Below are 17,805 nucleotides of genomic sequence, written 5' to 3'. Positions count from 1 at the left end.
AAAATGGAATAAGAAGCAAAATCCAATAATATGTTGTATACAAGAAACACACCTAGTGCAAAAAGAAGCCCATAGACTGAAAGTGAAAAGATAGAAAACAATTCTCCATGTGACAGGAGCCCAGAAAAAAACAGGGGTAGCAATCTTATTTGCAGACAAAGTAAATTTCAAACCAAAACTGAATCTAGTATTATTGATGTAGGACAGTACTGTATCATACCTCTATGAATGTAAAATATCTAGTACCTGCTTTATGATACATAGTAGGGACCGTGCTTTATCAGAGCTACATTTAATGATATTACTCTAGAATGTTCTCTTTCCAGATGATGATTAAGAGGCTAATAGAAAAAATGGTGCCAGGTACCACAACAGCAACAGAACTTTGCTGTTGTCTGGATATTATTCTTTTCTTTGGTTTTTTTGTTTTTTTGGTTTTAATGAAATGTACTGAATGTCCATAATTTTGTTCAGATGACTGCAGAACCTGGAAAAGCTGGTGCTGCTATCGAGGCATAACATACTATTATTAGTCTTTTTATATATATATAAATTGAATTTTGGGAAACTTTAACGGTGCTGCCAACTTTGGAAAAAGTCATCCCAATTTACTGTGTTGAGTTGGCATTGTACAGAAATGGACAACCATATTGGTCTAGGAATGTTAATTTATTTTTATTTTTATTTTTATTTTTTTCCATGTGTACAGGGGTAACACATCGTACTAAATATGTAAGGTCATATCTACCTAGGTTTGATTACAGAAACTAATAAAGTATTCTTTAAATAGTGAGAAAAGAATAAGATAGACTATATAAGAGCGAGAAGCAATTTGAATATGTTCAGGGACCGTTTTCATCTCCAGAATTAAGGATTATTTTGATGTTACATCATTGCCTTTTCTCTTTTACTTTCCTTTTTAATTTTATTTTAGGATTCCCTATTTTTAATGTCCATACAGAGATTTCTTTAACTGAAATACCGAATAGTTTCTTTGGTGTGAAAAACTATAATAGTACACAGGATCCTAATGAGACAATTAATAATATGAAATAGGAAGTAAAGGGCTAAAGGTGTAAGGAAAGTGGGAAGGGTGGGGGAAAGGTAATAAGGGAGAGGAAAAAAAATATGAGAAACTGAAAAAATGGAAATAAAGTGTTTGTAAATGGAGAGGGGAGGAGGGGGTGAAGAGAGGGCAGGGACAAGGGGAAAAATGAGAATCAAGACCGATTATGTAAAGGTACAGAATCCCAATGATGAATGTAATTGTATTGTATACCTAGATTGTACCAATAACCTCAATAAAAGGAAAAAAAAAAAGTAAAAATCTGTTGATTCTTAAGAAGGTAACAACTGGAAGGAGATGTAAAGCAAAAACAAATGATCCAGTGGTGGAGGCCTTAGTAAAAATCAGGGTGAAACAGATAAAAAGAAACAGAAGCTGCACAAGTACTTTTATTATGGAATCACATCTTATATGCAAGTCCAAGAAGCCAGTTTTTCAAAGACAGCCTGTCTAGCTGTGTCCCCTCCTGCTCAGGTTGTGTGAGAAGAGAATACAAAGTTATCATTGAATTTGCAATGTGGAAGTCATCAACTTTAGAGTCTTTTCAAAGGAAAAGTGAGCATAAAGCCTAATTGGAATGGATCAAAGAGTGAAGGGGGAGAAAGTGAAGTCAGCAAAACCTTCTGAGTAATATTTTGCAGTGATCCAGAGCAGAGAAATGGAGCTGGAGGTAAAAGACAGATTTTGTTAGGGGCATTTCATGGAGAACATTTTTCACATTGGCAGTGGGAACACTTGAAGATTTCAGAATCAAAAAGTTTATTGAAAAGAGGAATATAGTAGGGAAAATTTGAAAGTAGAAGAACAGACTGGCTGTAGTCCAGGAATAAGAGAAGGATACAAACCTGGGTGGTAGCCACTGGCATTGAAATGGACAAAGAGGAATGCAAACTATTATAGAAAATAGTTGTGGGTATTTGCTGAAAGATTTTTGGCAGTCTTCCAGTCACTTTCTCAGAGACAAAACTGTGAACCTCAAACGAATCTTGGTGTAACCTTACTTCACGGAAAAGAAATCTGAGATCCAGAAAGAAGAGGCTAAAGTATCTTACAAGGAAAGAAATTATGTTAAATGTGCGCACACGTGTGCACAGACACACACACACACACACACACACACACACACACACATATTCCTACTATAAGTGCACCTGAGATTATTTCAGTTAGGGGTCTTGGATAAGATCATGGGAGCACTTTTCTTTTCTTTTTTATTTTTTGAGACAGGGTCTTACTATGTAGTTGAGACTGACCTGGAACTCACTATGTAGCCCAGGCTGGTCTCAAACTCACAGCGATCCTCCTGCCTCAGCCTCCCGAGTGCTGGGATTATAGGCATGCGCCACCATGCCCGGCTCTCTTTGGTCTTAACAGCCCCTATCTGTGAAGTGACAGGACCTTAGGCTTTCTACATTCTCATATCCTAGGTTTTCCCAAAAGGTCCGGGCCCTAATACACATTATCAGAACTTGCCCTCTACTCTGAAAGCTTAGACTGCTGAGCTCATGAGGCTTTTGGAGCGTCTTGTCTTGCGTCTTGTTGTGTATCAGCTTTCTGTTCTCTGCACATATCTAGTTGTCCATTGATCAACTTTCCCAGCATTTCTGTCATCTTCCAAAGCTATTTAGAGTTTGAGCATCTGCACTCGCAGTTGCTGCCCCTCTGAGCTGCTCATCTCTGAATCAGCTGTGTTTCTAGGGAAAGACTTCTTCTATATTTTGCTTTTTTTTTTTTTAAAGGGTAATGGCTCAGGCTCTGGCTGCACATCAGTTAGTGTTTTCCACATTCTACTCTTCCTCCGAGTGCACAGATGTTTCTATCAAGGGATGGAGGTTTCTGAGTAAAGGCGTGTGACACATTACCATTGCTGCTCAGGCATCCCTGTCACACCAACATGAAGTCTGATTCCTTCATCACTTTGTAGATCCAGTTTCCCTCTCTATAGCTTGGCAGTCTCCACCATCAGCAGTTTAAGTGGGAACATATTTTAACTCCAGGTATGCACCCCAGAGAAGTGATTTCCCATAGGGCTTTGAGCTGTATGTGAAGCTAAGAGTTGTTTAGACCTATGTTATATGTCCTTGCCAGGAGCCACAATATCGATTATGCCCGAGGCACGCTTTAAGCAGTGCAGGCTGTAAAGAGTTCAATGCTTCAACTGGCTGACTTTCAGAAGCGAGTCTGACTGAAGCCACGTGACTCGTGGACACATCTCTTTCGCACTGAAGTAAGCGTGCAGGTCAGCATGACCTCTCCAATAATGTCCATAGCTGAGCCCGGAGAAATGACCTATGAAGATACGGGGTTCAAGCTGAGCTAACGCACTAGCTGAGGTCAGGGTAACTCACACCTAAATTCCATTCCCATGATGAATACCTTCATAACTAGAAGGGCCGTGTTCTAATTGCAACCGTATATTTTGTCTATTTTGTTTCCAATTGGAAAATGCTTTGTCTCTTCTCTTTAAAGCCTTGCCAGTATTAGTTTCCATAGAAACCACACAAACCATGCATCTTTGCATGTAGTTTTATCTTTGCACTTAACTCACCTTTACCCTAATTGACGAACAATAAAAATCCAAGGTTGAGACTGATCAGGATCTTTTGCTGGTAACCCAGCTTTATCTGTCCCAACTCCCACTTTTTTCTTTAATCCTGTCTTTGAATTTTTCTTCAGCCTTGCATTGCTCACTGAGCAGGAGATTAGAGCCTACTGCAGAGGTTAAAGTTAAAGAAAGCTCTGTCAGGAATGGATCCTCTAACTTAACACTAGTCTATTACTGTGGACAAGTTTCTTAACCACTCTGGATCCCATCTTCCTCATCTGATAAGCACAAATGAATAAGTACAGATAAAGCAGTTAGAGTGGTTCCTCACATCTTAGTTGTCCAAGTAAGTGATATGTGTGTGCAATAGCTCATATCAAATGTTTACATACATATACACCCACTAAGAGCCCCTTGGTCAGATCCTTATAGAGGCAAAACTGGAGCTTAAGTGAAAGTGTATCCAAATGCTGCATCTCCTTTCTCTCATTATTTTTTTTTTCTTCTTGGATGCCCAGAGTATAAGTGCTGCCTAAAGGAAGACTTTGTACTTCTCTTAGCCAGAAGAGAGAAGGCAAATGACACTGGGGCAGGAAAGTTTGTTGGGGAGGAGAGGCAGGGAAAAATCGGTCACTGACAGCCAAGTATTGAGGTGTTCGATGTCTCCATTTCACTTTCGGCCTTATCTGCAAGGTTACTTTCTACACATGGATACCATGTGGGAGGAGTAATGGGCCTTTAAAAGGCAGGCTGACTTTTACGGAAGATAGTAAGAGGCCTCTGTGAGGCAGGGACTAAATAAAAAGCATTCGTATATAACCAGAGAAACAATCCAAGAACCCCCAGCTGGGACTTTTATAAGAAGAGGATAGTTGGAACCAGTACTACGGGTGGAATGGTTTGAATATAGATGGTGTCCCCAAAGATCCATGTGTTAAAGGCTTAGTCCTCAAGATAGAACTTTTGGGAAGTGGTGGGGTGGAGTGGGAAATCTTTAGTCACTGAGAGGGTATGCCATTGAAGGAAATTGTGGGACCCCATCAGTCCTGTCTGTCCCTGCTTCCTGGCTCATGTTATAAGTGGTCTGCCCCATTATGTGTTCCTTATTTTTGCCATCTGGAAGTTTACCAGAGGCTCAAAATAATAGATGCACCCAATCTTACATTGGGCCCTCCAGAACCATTAGCTGAATAAAACCTTTCTCTTTGTTACCCGACTTGCTTAGGTATTAGTTTTAGTAACATGAAGCTAAGATTTATGAACTCCCAGATGAAAATTAACTCAAAATTGGAACAGTTGTATGTGTATGTATGTGTTTGAACACAAGAGAGAGAATGAAAATGGATTAACATGCTGGGGTGATCCTATCCTTTAAAATATAGCTAAGACTGATTTAAAGCACCACTTCTGAATTATAGAAATTTTGTGGATTTCTAGAAGAATCCATATCCTCCAGCCCTCCCCCCCACCAACTGCACGCTCCTGTTCCACTGAATGCATTCAGTTTCTAGATAATTTCCACACCATGTTTGCCAGTCTGCCTAAATTAGGATATTATTTGCCTCTTAGCTGCGGCCATGGACAAATTAATCTCTTTGTGCTTCTATTTCCTAATTTACAAAATGGTGAGAATATTGCCACTTCCCTTATAGATTTGCATTAAGTATTACTAAGTAAATTACTATAAAGCTCTTAAATACGTTGCACTATGTAAAAAGCTTATGACACCACTTGGCACATAAGAAGTATTTTTTCATTATAATTATGCTGAACTGATTATTATGTATTAAACCAGATTGTGAGCTCAGCCTTTTTTGTTCCTTTCAGAACAGCCCTCTCTTAAAGTGTCTATGTATAGAAGAGTTTACTAAAGATTAGGAAGAGGGAGGAGTTTTCATTTTTTTGTGCCAACAGTTTATCATTTCAGGGCATAGAATTCTGTTTCCAAAAGTTCTTCAGCCCCATTTGAAATTCTGTCCTCTCATTCTGCATTCATTTCAGTTTTAATCATGAATGCAAAGTAACTGAGCTTTCCCCCCACCTTTACCTCTATTGACCTTTGCTCACAGTCTCCACTTTTACGCCAGCCTGTTTATTGAGGATTTTCTTAAGCTGGGTTATTTCCATCTGCATATATCATTCAGTAGGCTCAGTTATTAATGATTCTTTTGAACTCTTTAATTTTGATATACATTAAAAGCAATTTTATTATTTTATTATTTGAGCCATCACTGTGACTACAGTTTTTATGTAAATCCACATTTTTACACCTCAGACTAAAATAGTAACACAAAAGAGTGTGAGCCCTTAGAAGAGACTGAATCTTTCTTATCTTTGTATCGACAACAATATTCAGTAGGTGGCTTGTAATCCATTGTTTGTATCTCTTCAAGAGGAATGAAAAGTCTTCTGGGAAAAGGCTTTAAACCTTGTGTTCATTTCCAATTACAGGTTATGCTGATGCAGAATTTCTTCACTACCATAGCAGCAAAGCATGAGCTCAGCCAGATGACAAAGTGGCCCAAAGAATATTGTCCTACATCATCATCCCAGGAACTTTTCAACATCACAGATAGTTCTCATTCTTTCCCCTCCTTGAGACACAATATCTAGTTTTATGTTATTATAATAATCCTCCCTGACATTTGCTTTCTTCTGCGGAGTAGTAAATTACATTTTCTACCATTTTAAGTAATTTGACTATAGTTTTTCCTCTAGCGCAGTATTCCTGAGAGAAGAAAAAAATGGAGAGAAGTGGTTTGTGAAAGGGAAAGGTGATGCCCTTTTCTCAGCATGTTATTTAAAAAATGAAAGATATCCCCTTTGTTTTCTGCACACCCATCTATACAGTTTTGTCTTAAATTTTTTTGTAGTAGAGCCTGAATCTAATAGATGCCTGACTGTGACATCCTTTTTTTTCTTGTGGTGCTGGGGATTGAGCCCATGACCTGTGCATACTAAGCAAGTGCTCTACCACTGAACTACATCCCAGCCCTAATTCTAACATCTTTTAAACTTCTTTTCTCCTTCTCCTTCCACTATCTACATGGGCCACCTGATAAAAAAGCTAAGGTGATCTCTTCTTTGGCACTACGAGGAAGTTCAAGCCACCCTTGTCTTAGGCCCGCTCTATAGTCACTGTAAAAACCCCACACCACTCTTTTTCTGCTTTCTCAAGCCATTTTGGGGCCTTCTTAGGGTCCTTTCCACTCTTCCCAGAAAGACTCATTCATTACATGAGTAATAAATCCTTTCATATCCTCTTTCAGTATGTGTGAGTGTGTGTGCATCCAGATCAAGTTTTGAGTCAAGGTCCATCCTGACTCAATATTTGCAATATTTTTATTTGTTTGCAATAATTTTATTAAATGCTTAATGAGTACAAAGGAATATTTATAGGTTTAAAATATTAAAGTAGCTGTTTTAATCTGTTCCTGCTGATATAAGAAAATGCCTTAGACTGGATAATTTATAAACAGCAGACATTGATTTCTCAGTTATGAAAGTTGGGAAGTCTAAGGTCAAGAAATCAATGGGTTTAGAGTCTGATGGAGGAAGATGTCTACTTTCAGGATGGCACTTTCTTGTTGTGCCCTGAAATGGCAGATGGGATGACAGTTGTGTCCCCATGTGGCAGAAGAGACAGAAAGGCCAGGCAGCTCTCTTATAAGGGCACTGACTCCATTTCTGAGGATAAAGACCCCATTACCTACTGAAAGGCCCTACGTGATTTCTTCATACCACCACAATGAAAATTAAACTTCAACGTGTGAATCTTGGAGGGACACAACGTTCCAAGTCATAGCAGTAATAGAAAACAAAACAAAACAAAAAGCTTTAGACTTATACCCAGCCTAAGAAACAGAAATTACCAATTTATTTGAAGTGCTTCTCCCTGATTTCATGCTCCACCTAAATTAATCCCCCATCCCAGCTCATTAGAACATTTAGCCTGAATTTTTAAATTTATCACTCTACTCTTTATTTTTACATTTAACCACAGATGTAGGCCTTACTAAATTATGTATTATTTTCTTTTACATGTTTTAAAGTTTGACGTAAATAAAACCACACTCTATATGCTATTTTGGGACTTCTTCTCTATGTTGTCTTCAAATGTTATTCATGTTGATTCATGGAGCAGCCTGCATCCTTTTTTTTCCCCACTATCTTGTATGTTCATTGACCATAAGTAGTTTACAGATTTTCTTTCAGTAGACATGTTGGATCCCCACCCCCATCTTTTTATCTTACCTGTAACATTGCTATGGTATTAACATTCTTTTGTATGAGCTCTGGTAACTGCAAGTTTCAGGAGTATAATTTCTGGATCATCCAGTACTCACAGTTAATTGGTGGTGACAAATTGATTTTCAAAGGAGCAAGAAATATTTACATAGCATATCTCAAATAGCTAACAATTTAGAAAAACAGTTTTTATATCATTTATTGAAGGGTCCTTACCCCACTTATCTGTAATGTCACCTCTGTCATAAGTCAAATTTGTATGTACATGTGGTCTGTTCCTAAGTTCTCTATTCTGATCTATTTACTGGTCTGTTTCCATCTATCTCTGTATGAGTGCAGTGCAGGCTTATGAATGTAGCTTAGTTATAAGCCTTGATCTCTACTAGAACAAGAGTCCCCACTTTGTTTTAAGAGTATCCTAACTATTCTTGACTGTTCTGTAGAAATGTGAGAACAGCTTGTTGAGCTGTTGAGGGAAAAAAATAATACTGGTTAAGCTTTAAGTTGGAGCAAATCTAAATCAGTTTGAGGAGAGTCAACAATATTAAGTCTACCACTATTAAACACAGTATAACTCCCTCCTTACAGAAATCTTCTTTAATAAAGTATTCATTTTCTTCAAATAGGGCATTATATGTTTTTGGTTAGATCTGTTCCTAACTATGGGATCTAATTTACATATTATTATAAGTGTAAATTATGTTTTTTTCTAAATTACATTTTATATTTTGACTCAGCTGTGGTTTTGATGGTATACATAAAAGAAGGTGACTTGAATATCTTGGTTTTTATTCTCAAGATAGTAACTTTGCAGCAGTCTCATAAATTCAAGTACTTTATAAATAATTCTGATTTTTCTCTCATCTGTGAATAATAGTTTTGTTTCTTCCTTCCAGTGCTTATAACTTTTAACTCTTTTTTTTCTTTTAACTATCTAGAGCCTTCAACATAAAGTTGTGCAGAATGCCTTGTTCCTAATTGTAAAAGTGAAAGCTTTTTATAGATAATCTAGGAGTGATCTTATTTTTCTGACAACTACCTGGGGTTGCAGATGCTGCCTCTCCCAACTCAGCAAGAGGAGGTAAGCTTGAATCCAACTTCACTGAGGACTGGAAGCTCTTTAATGAATCCAGTTTTCTCAAGATCACCAGTAAAAATGAAGACACATGACCAGACTTAAAGATAAATGTTCATGGCCCCATCATTCACTATAGCCAAAAAGTAAAAACAGCCTAAATGTTTATTAACAGGTAAGTGGATAAACAAAATATGACATACTCAGACAATAGAATATTATTTGGCAATAACAATGAATGAAATAACTTAGTGAGATCCCATCTCAAAATAAAAAAAATGGGGGAGTAGGGATATTGCTCATTGGTAGAGTGGTCCTGGGTTCCTTATCCAAATGCTGCATCTCCTTTCTCTCATTATTTTTTTTTTCTTCTTGGATGCCCAGAGTATAAGTGCTGCCTAAAGGAAGACTTTGTACTTCTCTTAGCCAGAAGAGAGAAGGCAAATGACACTGGGGCAGGAAAGTTTGTTGGGGAGGAGAGGCAGGGAAAAATCGGTCACTGACAGCCAAGTATTGAGGTGTTCGATGTCTCCATTTCACTTTCGGCCTTATCTGCAAGGTTACTTTCTACACATGGATACCATGTGGGAGGAGTAATGGGCCTTTAAAAGGCAGGCTGACTTTTACGGAAGATAGTAAGAGGCCTCTGTGAGGCAGGGACTAAATAAAAAGCATTCGTATATAACCAGAGAAACAATCCAAGAACCCCCAGCTGGGACTTTTATAAGAAGAGGATAGTTGGAACCAGTACTACGGGTGGAATGGTTTGAATATAGATGGTGTCCCCAAAGATCCATGTGTTAAAGGCTTAGTCCTCAAGATAGAACTTTTGGGAAGTGGTGGGGTGGAGTGGGAAATCTTTAGTCACTGAGAGGGTATGCCATTGAAGGAAATTGTGGGACCCCATCAGTCCTGTCTGTCCCTGCTTCCTGGCTCATGTTATAAGTGGTCTGCCCCATTATGTGTTCCTTATTTTTGCCATCTGGAAATTTACCAGAGGCTCAAAATAATAGATGCACCCAATCTTACACTGGGCCCTCCAGAACCATTAGCTGAATAAAACCTTTCTCTTTGTTACCCGACTTGCTTAGGTATTAGTTTTAGTAACATGAAGCTAAGATTTATGAACTCCCAGATGAAAATTAACTCAAAATTGGAACAGTTGTATGTGTATGTATGTGTTTGAACACAAGAGAGAGAATGAAAATGGATTAACATGCTGGGGTGATCCTATCCTTTAAAATATAGCTAAGACTGATTTAAAGCACCACTTCTGAATTATAGAAATTTTGTGGATTTCTAGAAGAATCCATATCCTCCAGCCCTCCCCCCCACCAACTGCACGCTCCTGTTCCACTGAATGCATTCAGTTTCTAGATAATTTCCACACCATGTTTGCCAGTCTGCCTAAATTAGGATATTATTTGCCTCTTAGCTGCGGCCATGGACAAATTAATCTCTTTGTGCTTCTATTTCCTAATTTACAAAATGGTGAGAATATTGCCACTTCCCTTATAGATTTGCATTAAGTATTACTAAGTAAATTACTATAAAGCTCTTAAATACGTTGCACTATGTAAAAAGCTTATGACACCACTTGGCACATAAGAAGTATTTTTTCATTATAATTATGCTGAACTGATTATTATGTATTAAACCAGATTGTGAGCTCAGCCTTTTTTGTTCCTTTCAGAACAGCCCTCTCTTAAAGTGTCTATGTATAGAAGAGTTTACTAAAGATTAGGAAGAGGGAGGAGTTTTCATTTTTTTGTGCCAACAGTTTATCATTTCAGGGCATAGAATTCTGTTTCCAAAAGTTCTTCAGCCCCATTTGAAATTCTGTCCTCTCATTCTGCATTCATTTCAGTTTTAATCATGAATGCAAAGTAACTGAGCTTTCCCCCCACCTTTACCTCTATTGACCTTTGCTCACAGTCTCCACTTTTACGCCAGCCTGTTTATTGAGGATTTTCTTAAGCTGGGTTATTTCCATCTGCATATATCATTCAGTAGGCTCAGTTATTAATGATTCTTTTGAACTCTTTAATTTTGATATACATTAAAAGCAATTTTATTATTTTATTATTTGAGCCATCACTGTGACTACAGTTTTTATGTAAATCCACATTTTTACACCTCAGACTAAAATAGTAACACAAAAGAGTGTGAGCCCTTAGAAGAGACTGAATCTTTCTTATCTTTGTATCGACAACAATATTCAGTAGGTGGCTTGTAATCCATTGTTTGTATCTCTTCAAGAGGAATGAAAAGTCTTCTGGGAAAAGGCTTTAAACCTTGTGTTCATTTCCAATTACAGATTATGCTGATGCAGAATTTCTTCACTACCATAGCAGCAAAGCATGAGCTCAGCCAGATGACAAAGTGGCCCAAAGAATATTGTCCTACATCATCATCCCAGGAACTTTTCAACATCACAGATAGTTCTCATTCTTTCCCCTCCTTGAGACACAATATCTAGTTTTATGTTATTATAATAATCCTCCCTGACATTTGCTTTCTTCTGCGGAGTAGTAAATTACATTTTCTACCATTTTAAGTAATTTGACTATAGTTTTTCCTCTAGCGCAGTATTCCTGAGAGAAGAAAAAAATGGAGAGAAGTGGTTTGTGAAAGGGAAAGGTGATGCCCTTTTCTCAGCATGTTATTTAAAAAATGAAAGATATCCCCTTTGTTTTCTGCACACCCATCTATACAGTTTTGTCTTAAATTTTTTTGTAGTAGAGCCTGAATCTAATAGATGCCTGACTGTGACATCCTTTTTTTTCTTGTGGTGCTGGGGATTGAGCCCATGACCTGTGCATACTAAGCAAGTGCTCTACCACTGAACTACATCCCAGCCCTAATTCTAACATCTTTTAAACTTCTTTTCTCCTTCTCCTTCCACTATCTACATGGGCCACCTGATAAAAAAGCTAAGGTGATCTCTTCTTTGGCACTACGAGGAAGTTCAAGCCACCCTTGTCTTAGGCCCGCTCTATAGTCACTGTAAAAACCCCACACCACTCTTTTTCTGCTTTCTCAAGCCATTTTGGGGCCTTCTTAGGGTCCTTTCCACTCTTCCCAGAAAGACTCATTCATTACATGAGTAATAAATCCTTTCATATCCTCTTTCAGTATGTGTGAGTGTGTGTGCATCCAGATCAAGTTTTGAGTCAAGGTCCATCCTGACTCAATATTTGCAATATTTTTATTTGTTTGCAATAATTTTATTAAATGCTTAATGAGTACAAAGGAATATTTATAGGTTTAAAATATTAAAGTAGCTGTTTTAATCTGTTCCTGCTGATATAAGAAAATGCCTTAGACTGGATAATTTATAAACAGCAGACATTGATTTCTCAGTTATGAAAGTTGGGAAGTCTAAGGTCAAGAAATCAATGGGTTTAGAGTCTGATGGAGGAAGATGTCTACTTTCAGGATGGCACTTTCTTGTTGTGCCCTGAAATGGCAGATGGGATGACAGTTGTGTCCCCATGTGGCAGAAGAGACAGAAAGGCCAGGCAGCTCTCTTATAAGGGCACTGACTCCATTTCTGAGGATAAAGACCCCATTACCTACTGAAAGGCCCTACGTGATTTCTTCATACCACCACAATGAAAATTAAACTTCAACGTGTGAATCTTGGAGGGACACAACGTTCCAAGTCATAGCAGTAATAGAAAACAAAACAAAACAAAAAGCTTTAGACTTATACCCAGCCTAAGAAACAGAAATTACCAATTTATTTGAAGTGCTTCTCCCTGATTTCATGCTCCACCTAAATTAATCCCCCATCCCAGCTCATTAGAACATTTAGCCTGAATTTTTAAATTTATCACTCTACTCTTTATTTTTACATTTAACCACAGATGTAGGCCTTACTAAATTATGTATTATTTTCTTTTACATGTTTTAAAGTTTGACGTAAATAAAACCACACTCTATATGCTATTTTGGGACTTCTTCTCTATGTTGTCTTCAAATGTTATTCATGTTGATTCATGGAGCAGCCTGCATCCTTTTTTTTCCCCACTATCTTGTATGTTCATTGACCATAAGTAGTTTACAGATTTTCTTTCAGTAGACATGTTGGATCCCCACCCCCATCTTTTTATCTTACCTGTAACATTGCTATGGTATTAACATTCTTTTGTATGAGCTCTGGTAACTGCAAGTTTCAGGAGTATAATTTCTGGATCATCCAGTACTCACAGTTAATTGGTGGTGACAAATTGATTTTCAAAGGAGCAAGAAATATTTACATAGCATATCTCAAATAGCTAACAATTTAGAAAAACAGTTTTTATATCATTTATTGAAGGGTCCTTACCCCACTTATCTGTAATGTCACCTCTGTCATAAGTCAAATTTGTATGTACATGTGGTCTGTTCCTAAGTTCTCTATTCTGATCTATTTACTGGTCTGTTTCCATCTATCTCTGTATGAGTGCAGTGCAGGCTTATGAATGTAGCTTAGTTATAAGCCTTGATCTCTACTAGAACAAGAGTCCTCACTTTGTTTTAAGAGTATCCTAACTATTCTTGACTGTTCTGTAGAAATTTGAGAACAGCTTGTTGAGCTGTTGAGGGAAAAAAATAATACTGGTTAAGCTTTAAGTTGGAGCAAATCTAAATCAGTTTGAGGAGAGTCAACAATATTAAGTCTACCACTATTAAACACAGTATAACTCCCTCCTTACAGAAATCTTCTTTAATAAAGTATTCATTTTCTTCAAATAGGGCATTATATGTTTTTGGTTAGATCTGTTCCTAACTATGGGATCTAATTTACATATTATTATAAGTGTAAATTATGTTTTTTTCTAAATTACATTTTATATTTTGACTCAGCTGTGGTTTTGATGGTATACATAAAAGAAGGTGACTTGAATATCTTGGTTTTTATTCTCAAGATAGTAACTTTGCAGCAGTCTCATAAATTCAAGTACTTTATAAATAATTCTGATTTTTCTTTCATCTGTGAATAATAGTTTTGTTTCTTCCTTCCAGTGCTTATAACTTTTAACTCTTTTTTTTCTTTTAACTATCTAGAGCCTTCAACATAAAGTTGTGCAAAATGCCTTGTTCCTAATTGTAAAAGTGAAAGCTTTTTATAGATAATCTAGGAGTGATCTTGTTTTTCTGACAACTACCTGGGGTTGCAGATGCTGCCTCTCCCAACTCAGCAAGAGGAGGTAAGCTTGAGTCCAACTTCACTGAGGACTGGAAGCTCTTTAATGAATCCAGTTTTCTCAAGATCACCAGCAAAAATGAAGACACATGACCAGACTTAAAGATAAATGTTCATGGCCCCATCATTCACTATAGCCAAAAAGTAAAAACAGCCTAAATGTTTATTAACAGGTAAGTGGATAAACAAAATATGACATACTCAGACAATAGAATATTATTTGGCAATAACAATGAATGAAATAACTTAGTGAGATCCCATCTCAAAATAAAAAAAATGGGGGAGTAGGGATATTGCTCATTGGTAGAGTGGTCCTGGGTTCCATCCCCAGTACTGGATAAAAAAAGAAAGAAAGAAAGTAGATTAGTGGTTATCCAGAGCTGCAAGCGCAAGTAGGAATGGAGGTGACTAAATGGACAGGGATGTTTTTATTAGGGTGATGAAAATGTTCTGGAATCAGGTTGCAATATGGTAAAATGTGGTTATGTAAAATAACCTTGTATATATTCATAAATATACTAAAATTCATTGAAGTATACACTTAAAATGGAAGAGCTGTGGAATTAAAATGTATTTCAACAAGGCTGGATTTTTTTAAAAAAAGACAAATAAAAACCATGACAATTACCTGACTGGCTACCATCTAGACCTAGACTTGGTGGTGTCTAGATCCTGACTGGTTATGCACCATATGAAAGGTGGCTCTGGTGCTGGCATAGAAGGTAGAAGAGAGAACAGGTAGGGACCATCACAAGTCAACGAAAACATGGCGTTTATCCATTGCTTGCTATTTACAACTGCATTTCCTGGACTAAAAGCCACTCTCACTATTGCACAACAATAAGCTACAGATACACACCTTCCTCAGAGCAGAGCCACACTTCTGTGTCCCACAGCGCATTGACCCCATTTGCCTCTGCATTTGTCCAGAAGAAGACTGAAGAATCAGACTTTAACTGGCTGAAATGTTTCAAATCTGCTACCTCAGAATAAGATAAAACCTGTTCCTTATACCTGTTTCACATGATTGTGGTGTTTGCCTTCGCATCTTTGTTGTTGTGTTTTGTTTGTTTGTTTGTTTTGGTACTGGGGATCGAACGCAGGGCCTTGTTCTTGCTGGTCAGGCAGCAGAAGCGCTGAGCTAAATCCCCGGCCCTCGCCTTCGCTTCTAATTTACCAATAATTGTTATTGCGATGGATGTTCAATAATTAAATTTTCCTTATCTGTTGAAGTGAATATTCTATATTTCCCCTTAAAATGTTACTACAGGATGTGGCCTAGATTATTTTTAGTGTTAATCTAATCTGCCATTCTCTATACACACCCAGCTTGGTCACTGTACAAGTACTGTTGGTATCCCACGTAAGTTTCCTGGGACCCTTTCCACCAATTTGTGGTGTGCATTCCCCAAATGCTGCTAACAGCTACACCTGCATCATCCTTGGGAGAGTTCCCCTTGTTTGGAAGGTGCTTAGAAATGACATCACAGTGAGCCTGGAGGTAGCTGTGGCAGGGGGACCTTGTGGGATCTCTGTTGAGCACCAACAGCAGGAGAGTCGCTGTGCTGTGTTGACCAGCCAATCACAGTTAGCAAACATAAAAACAGCCTGCTCCTGTTTTTATAAACTTTTATTGAAACAGAACTACCACTGATTATTTATATGTCATCTATGGCTCCCTTTATTTTACATCAGCAGAAATGAGTAGTGTGACAGATTGTATGGTATGCAAAGCCTCACTCTATGGAAAAATTCGCATCATTGCTTGAAACCAAATGTCATTATATGATACTTTTCCAGAATAGAATATATGAGTCTCAGAATCAAGGGGTAGGAAGTAAGATAGCTGTATTTCAGTAGCTCACTTGGGTAACTTCTGTTTCCAGTTTTGAAATTTAGGCTCTTTTAGTTTAAGAACTAGAAGCACTAGTTCCTAGGATAGGGATATTTCCACTAGAGGGCACATTACTAGTTCCACTGTCCGTAATGCTTTTGCCATTGATTATGTTAGGCCTATTATGCTAGTAGACCAGCAAGAAAAGAGCTGCACTTGTCATAATTGACTATGATATGATAATGATAATTTTGCTGCTATGTAACAACGAGGACTATTTAGCATTTGTGTGAGTCAACTCCAGTTTTAACTGTAAATTGGCAAGCAAAACAAGTGTGACAAGTTAAGGGCGTGCTAACCAAATAGAGAATGTGCAGTAAAGAATCAGTGTCAATTCTCACCTCAGGACCAACTGCAGCACTGGAACTCATTGCTTCATCTTTTTCCTTTAAGCTTTCCTAGAAATTGTCATCAACCCAAACCCTGGAAAGTTATAAAATAATTCAGTGAACCTAATGTGCAAAGCAAGTGGACCTTAGTGGTACAAGGGATGGAGCTTAGCAATCAGTCTTGATGTTTGGTCCGGGTCCCTTGGATTTCCTTTCACTGGTTCATTTTCCCCATTTTCCAGATGCTGCAGGTGCTGCAGCTAATAACACACCTGCAACAGTCTCGAGAGGATTGCCGTTGGTAGACTGAAGCAGCACCATCTCTAGGTATCTGATAGGTATGAAATTATCCCTGTCACTGCCTATAAACAATGACTATTTGATGCCTGGTGTAGAAAGAAGTATGACAGCCTCACTTCCTGGCCAAGGGATAGGAAAATCTTGGGGTGCAGTATATGTTTCAGATCTGGTGATCTCAGGCTGAGGATAGAATTCAGCTGAAAACATAGTCCTCCTCCCTTCTTCCCTTGGTCTCTTTCCCTTTTCCTGATTCTCTTACAGAGCTCTTGCATAATCATGTCATTTTTCTCTTTTTTTGTTTTTTTTGGTACCAGGGATTGAACTCACAACCTTGTGCTTGTGAGGTAGGTGCGGTGTCACTGAGCTAAATCCTCGGCCCTGTCATTTTTCTCTTAAAAAAACACTGATTATTTATGTTTAGTTTTTCCTGAAGTTTAAAAATTGGAATGCTTAGTTCAGTAATTTTGAGCCTTACCTGCTTATACTGGAATGCATAATTACCTATTTTTCTCAATGTGTGACTTTAGTAACATTCTTTATCATGCAATTCTGAGAAATTTCTAATTTCTATTATGAACTTTGTTGGCTCACAAAAGTTTTAAATACATGGGGGTATTTCTACTTGTTTTTATTTTTGTTATTTTAACTTTATTTTACAGTTGTCTGATAAGGTTTCTGTATGATACCAGTTTTCTTACTCTTGACATAAGCCCTTTTTTATTTTGAGACAGGGTCTCACTAAGGCACTAAATTGCCCAGGGTAGGCTCAAACTTGTGACCCTCCTTCCTCAGCTTCCCAGAGTGCTTGACAGAAACCCTTTCATCCAAGAAGACAAATTGTATTCATTTCATGCAGCCAATATTCAATAATGAAATAATCACAGAATAACCTGAGAAGCGCTCTTATTTGATGATATGTAACATGCCCAGGGTAGGCTCAAACTTGTGACCCTCCTTCCTCAGCTTCCCAGAGTGCTTGACAGAAACCCTTTCATCCAAGAAGACAAATTGTATTCATTTCATGCAGCCAATATTCAATAATGAAATAATCACAGAATAACCTGAGAAGCGCTCTTATTTGATGATATGTAACAACCACTAGACCATAATAATTTTGAAATTCTGGTTGGCAAATATTGTTAATATTAATAACCTAT

At 37.7% G+C, this 17,805-nt stretch overlaps 1 long non-coding RNA gene across 1 annotated transcript in view; it reads left to right on the top strand.

Moving 5' to 3' along the window:
- Window positions 1-9,250, top strand: part of LOC104877078 — a 16,852-nt gene extending 7,602 nt beyond the window's left edge. Inside the window, exon 5 of the long non-coding RNA XR_784507.1 lies at window positions 8,911-9,250. This is a non-coding gene — a long non-coding RNA (uncharacterized LOC104877078). The remainder of the gene's footprint in view (window positions 1-8,910) is intronic.
- The last annotated feature ends 8,555 nt before the right edge of the window (window positions 9,251-17,805 follow it).

Source organism: Fukomys damarensis, unplaced genomic scaffold (assembly GCF_012274545.1).
Source record: "Fukomys damarensis isolate Sample0158 unplaced genomic scaffold, DMR_v1.0_HiC HiC_scaffold_21, whole genome shotgun sequence".
Classification (NCBI taxonomy): Eukaryota; Metazoa; Chordata; class Mammalia; order Rodentia; family Bathyergidae; genus Fukomys; species Fukomys damarensis.
This window is presented reverse-complemented; position numbering and strand designations above follow the sequence as displayed.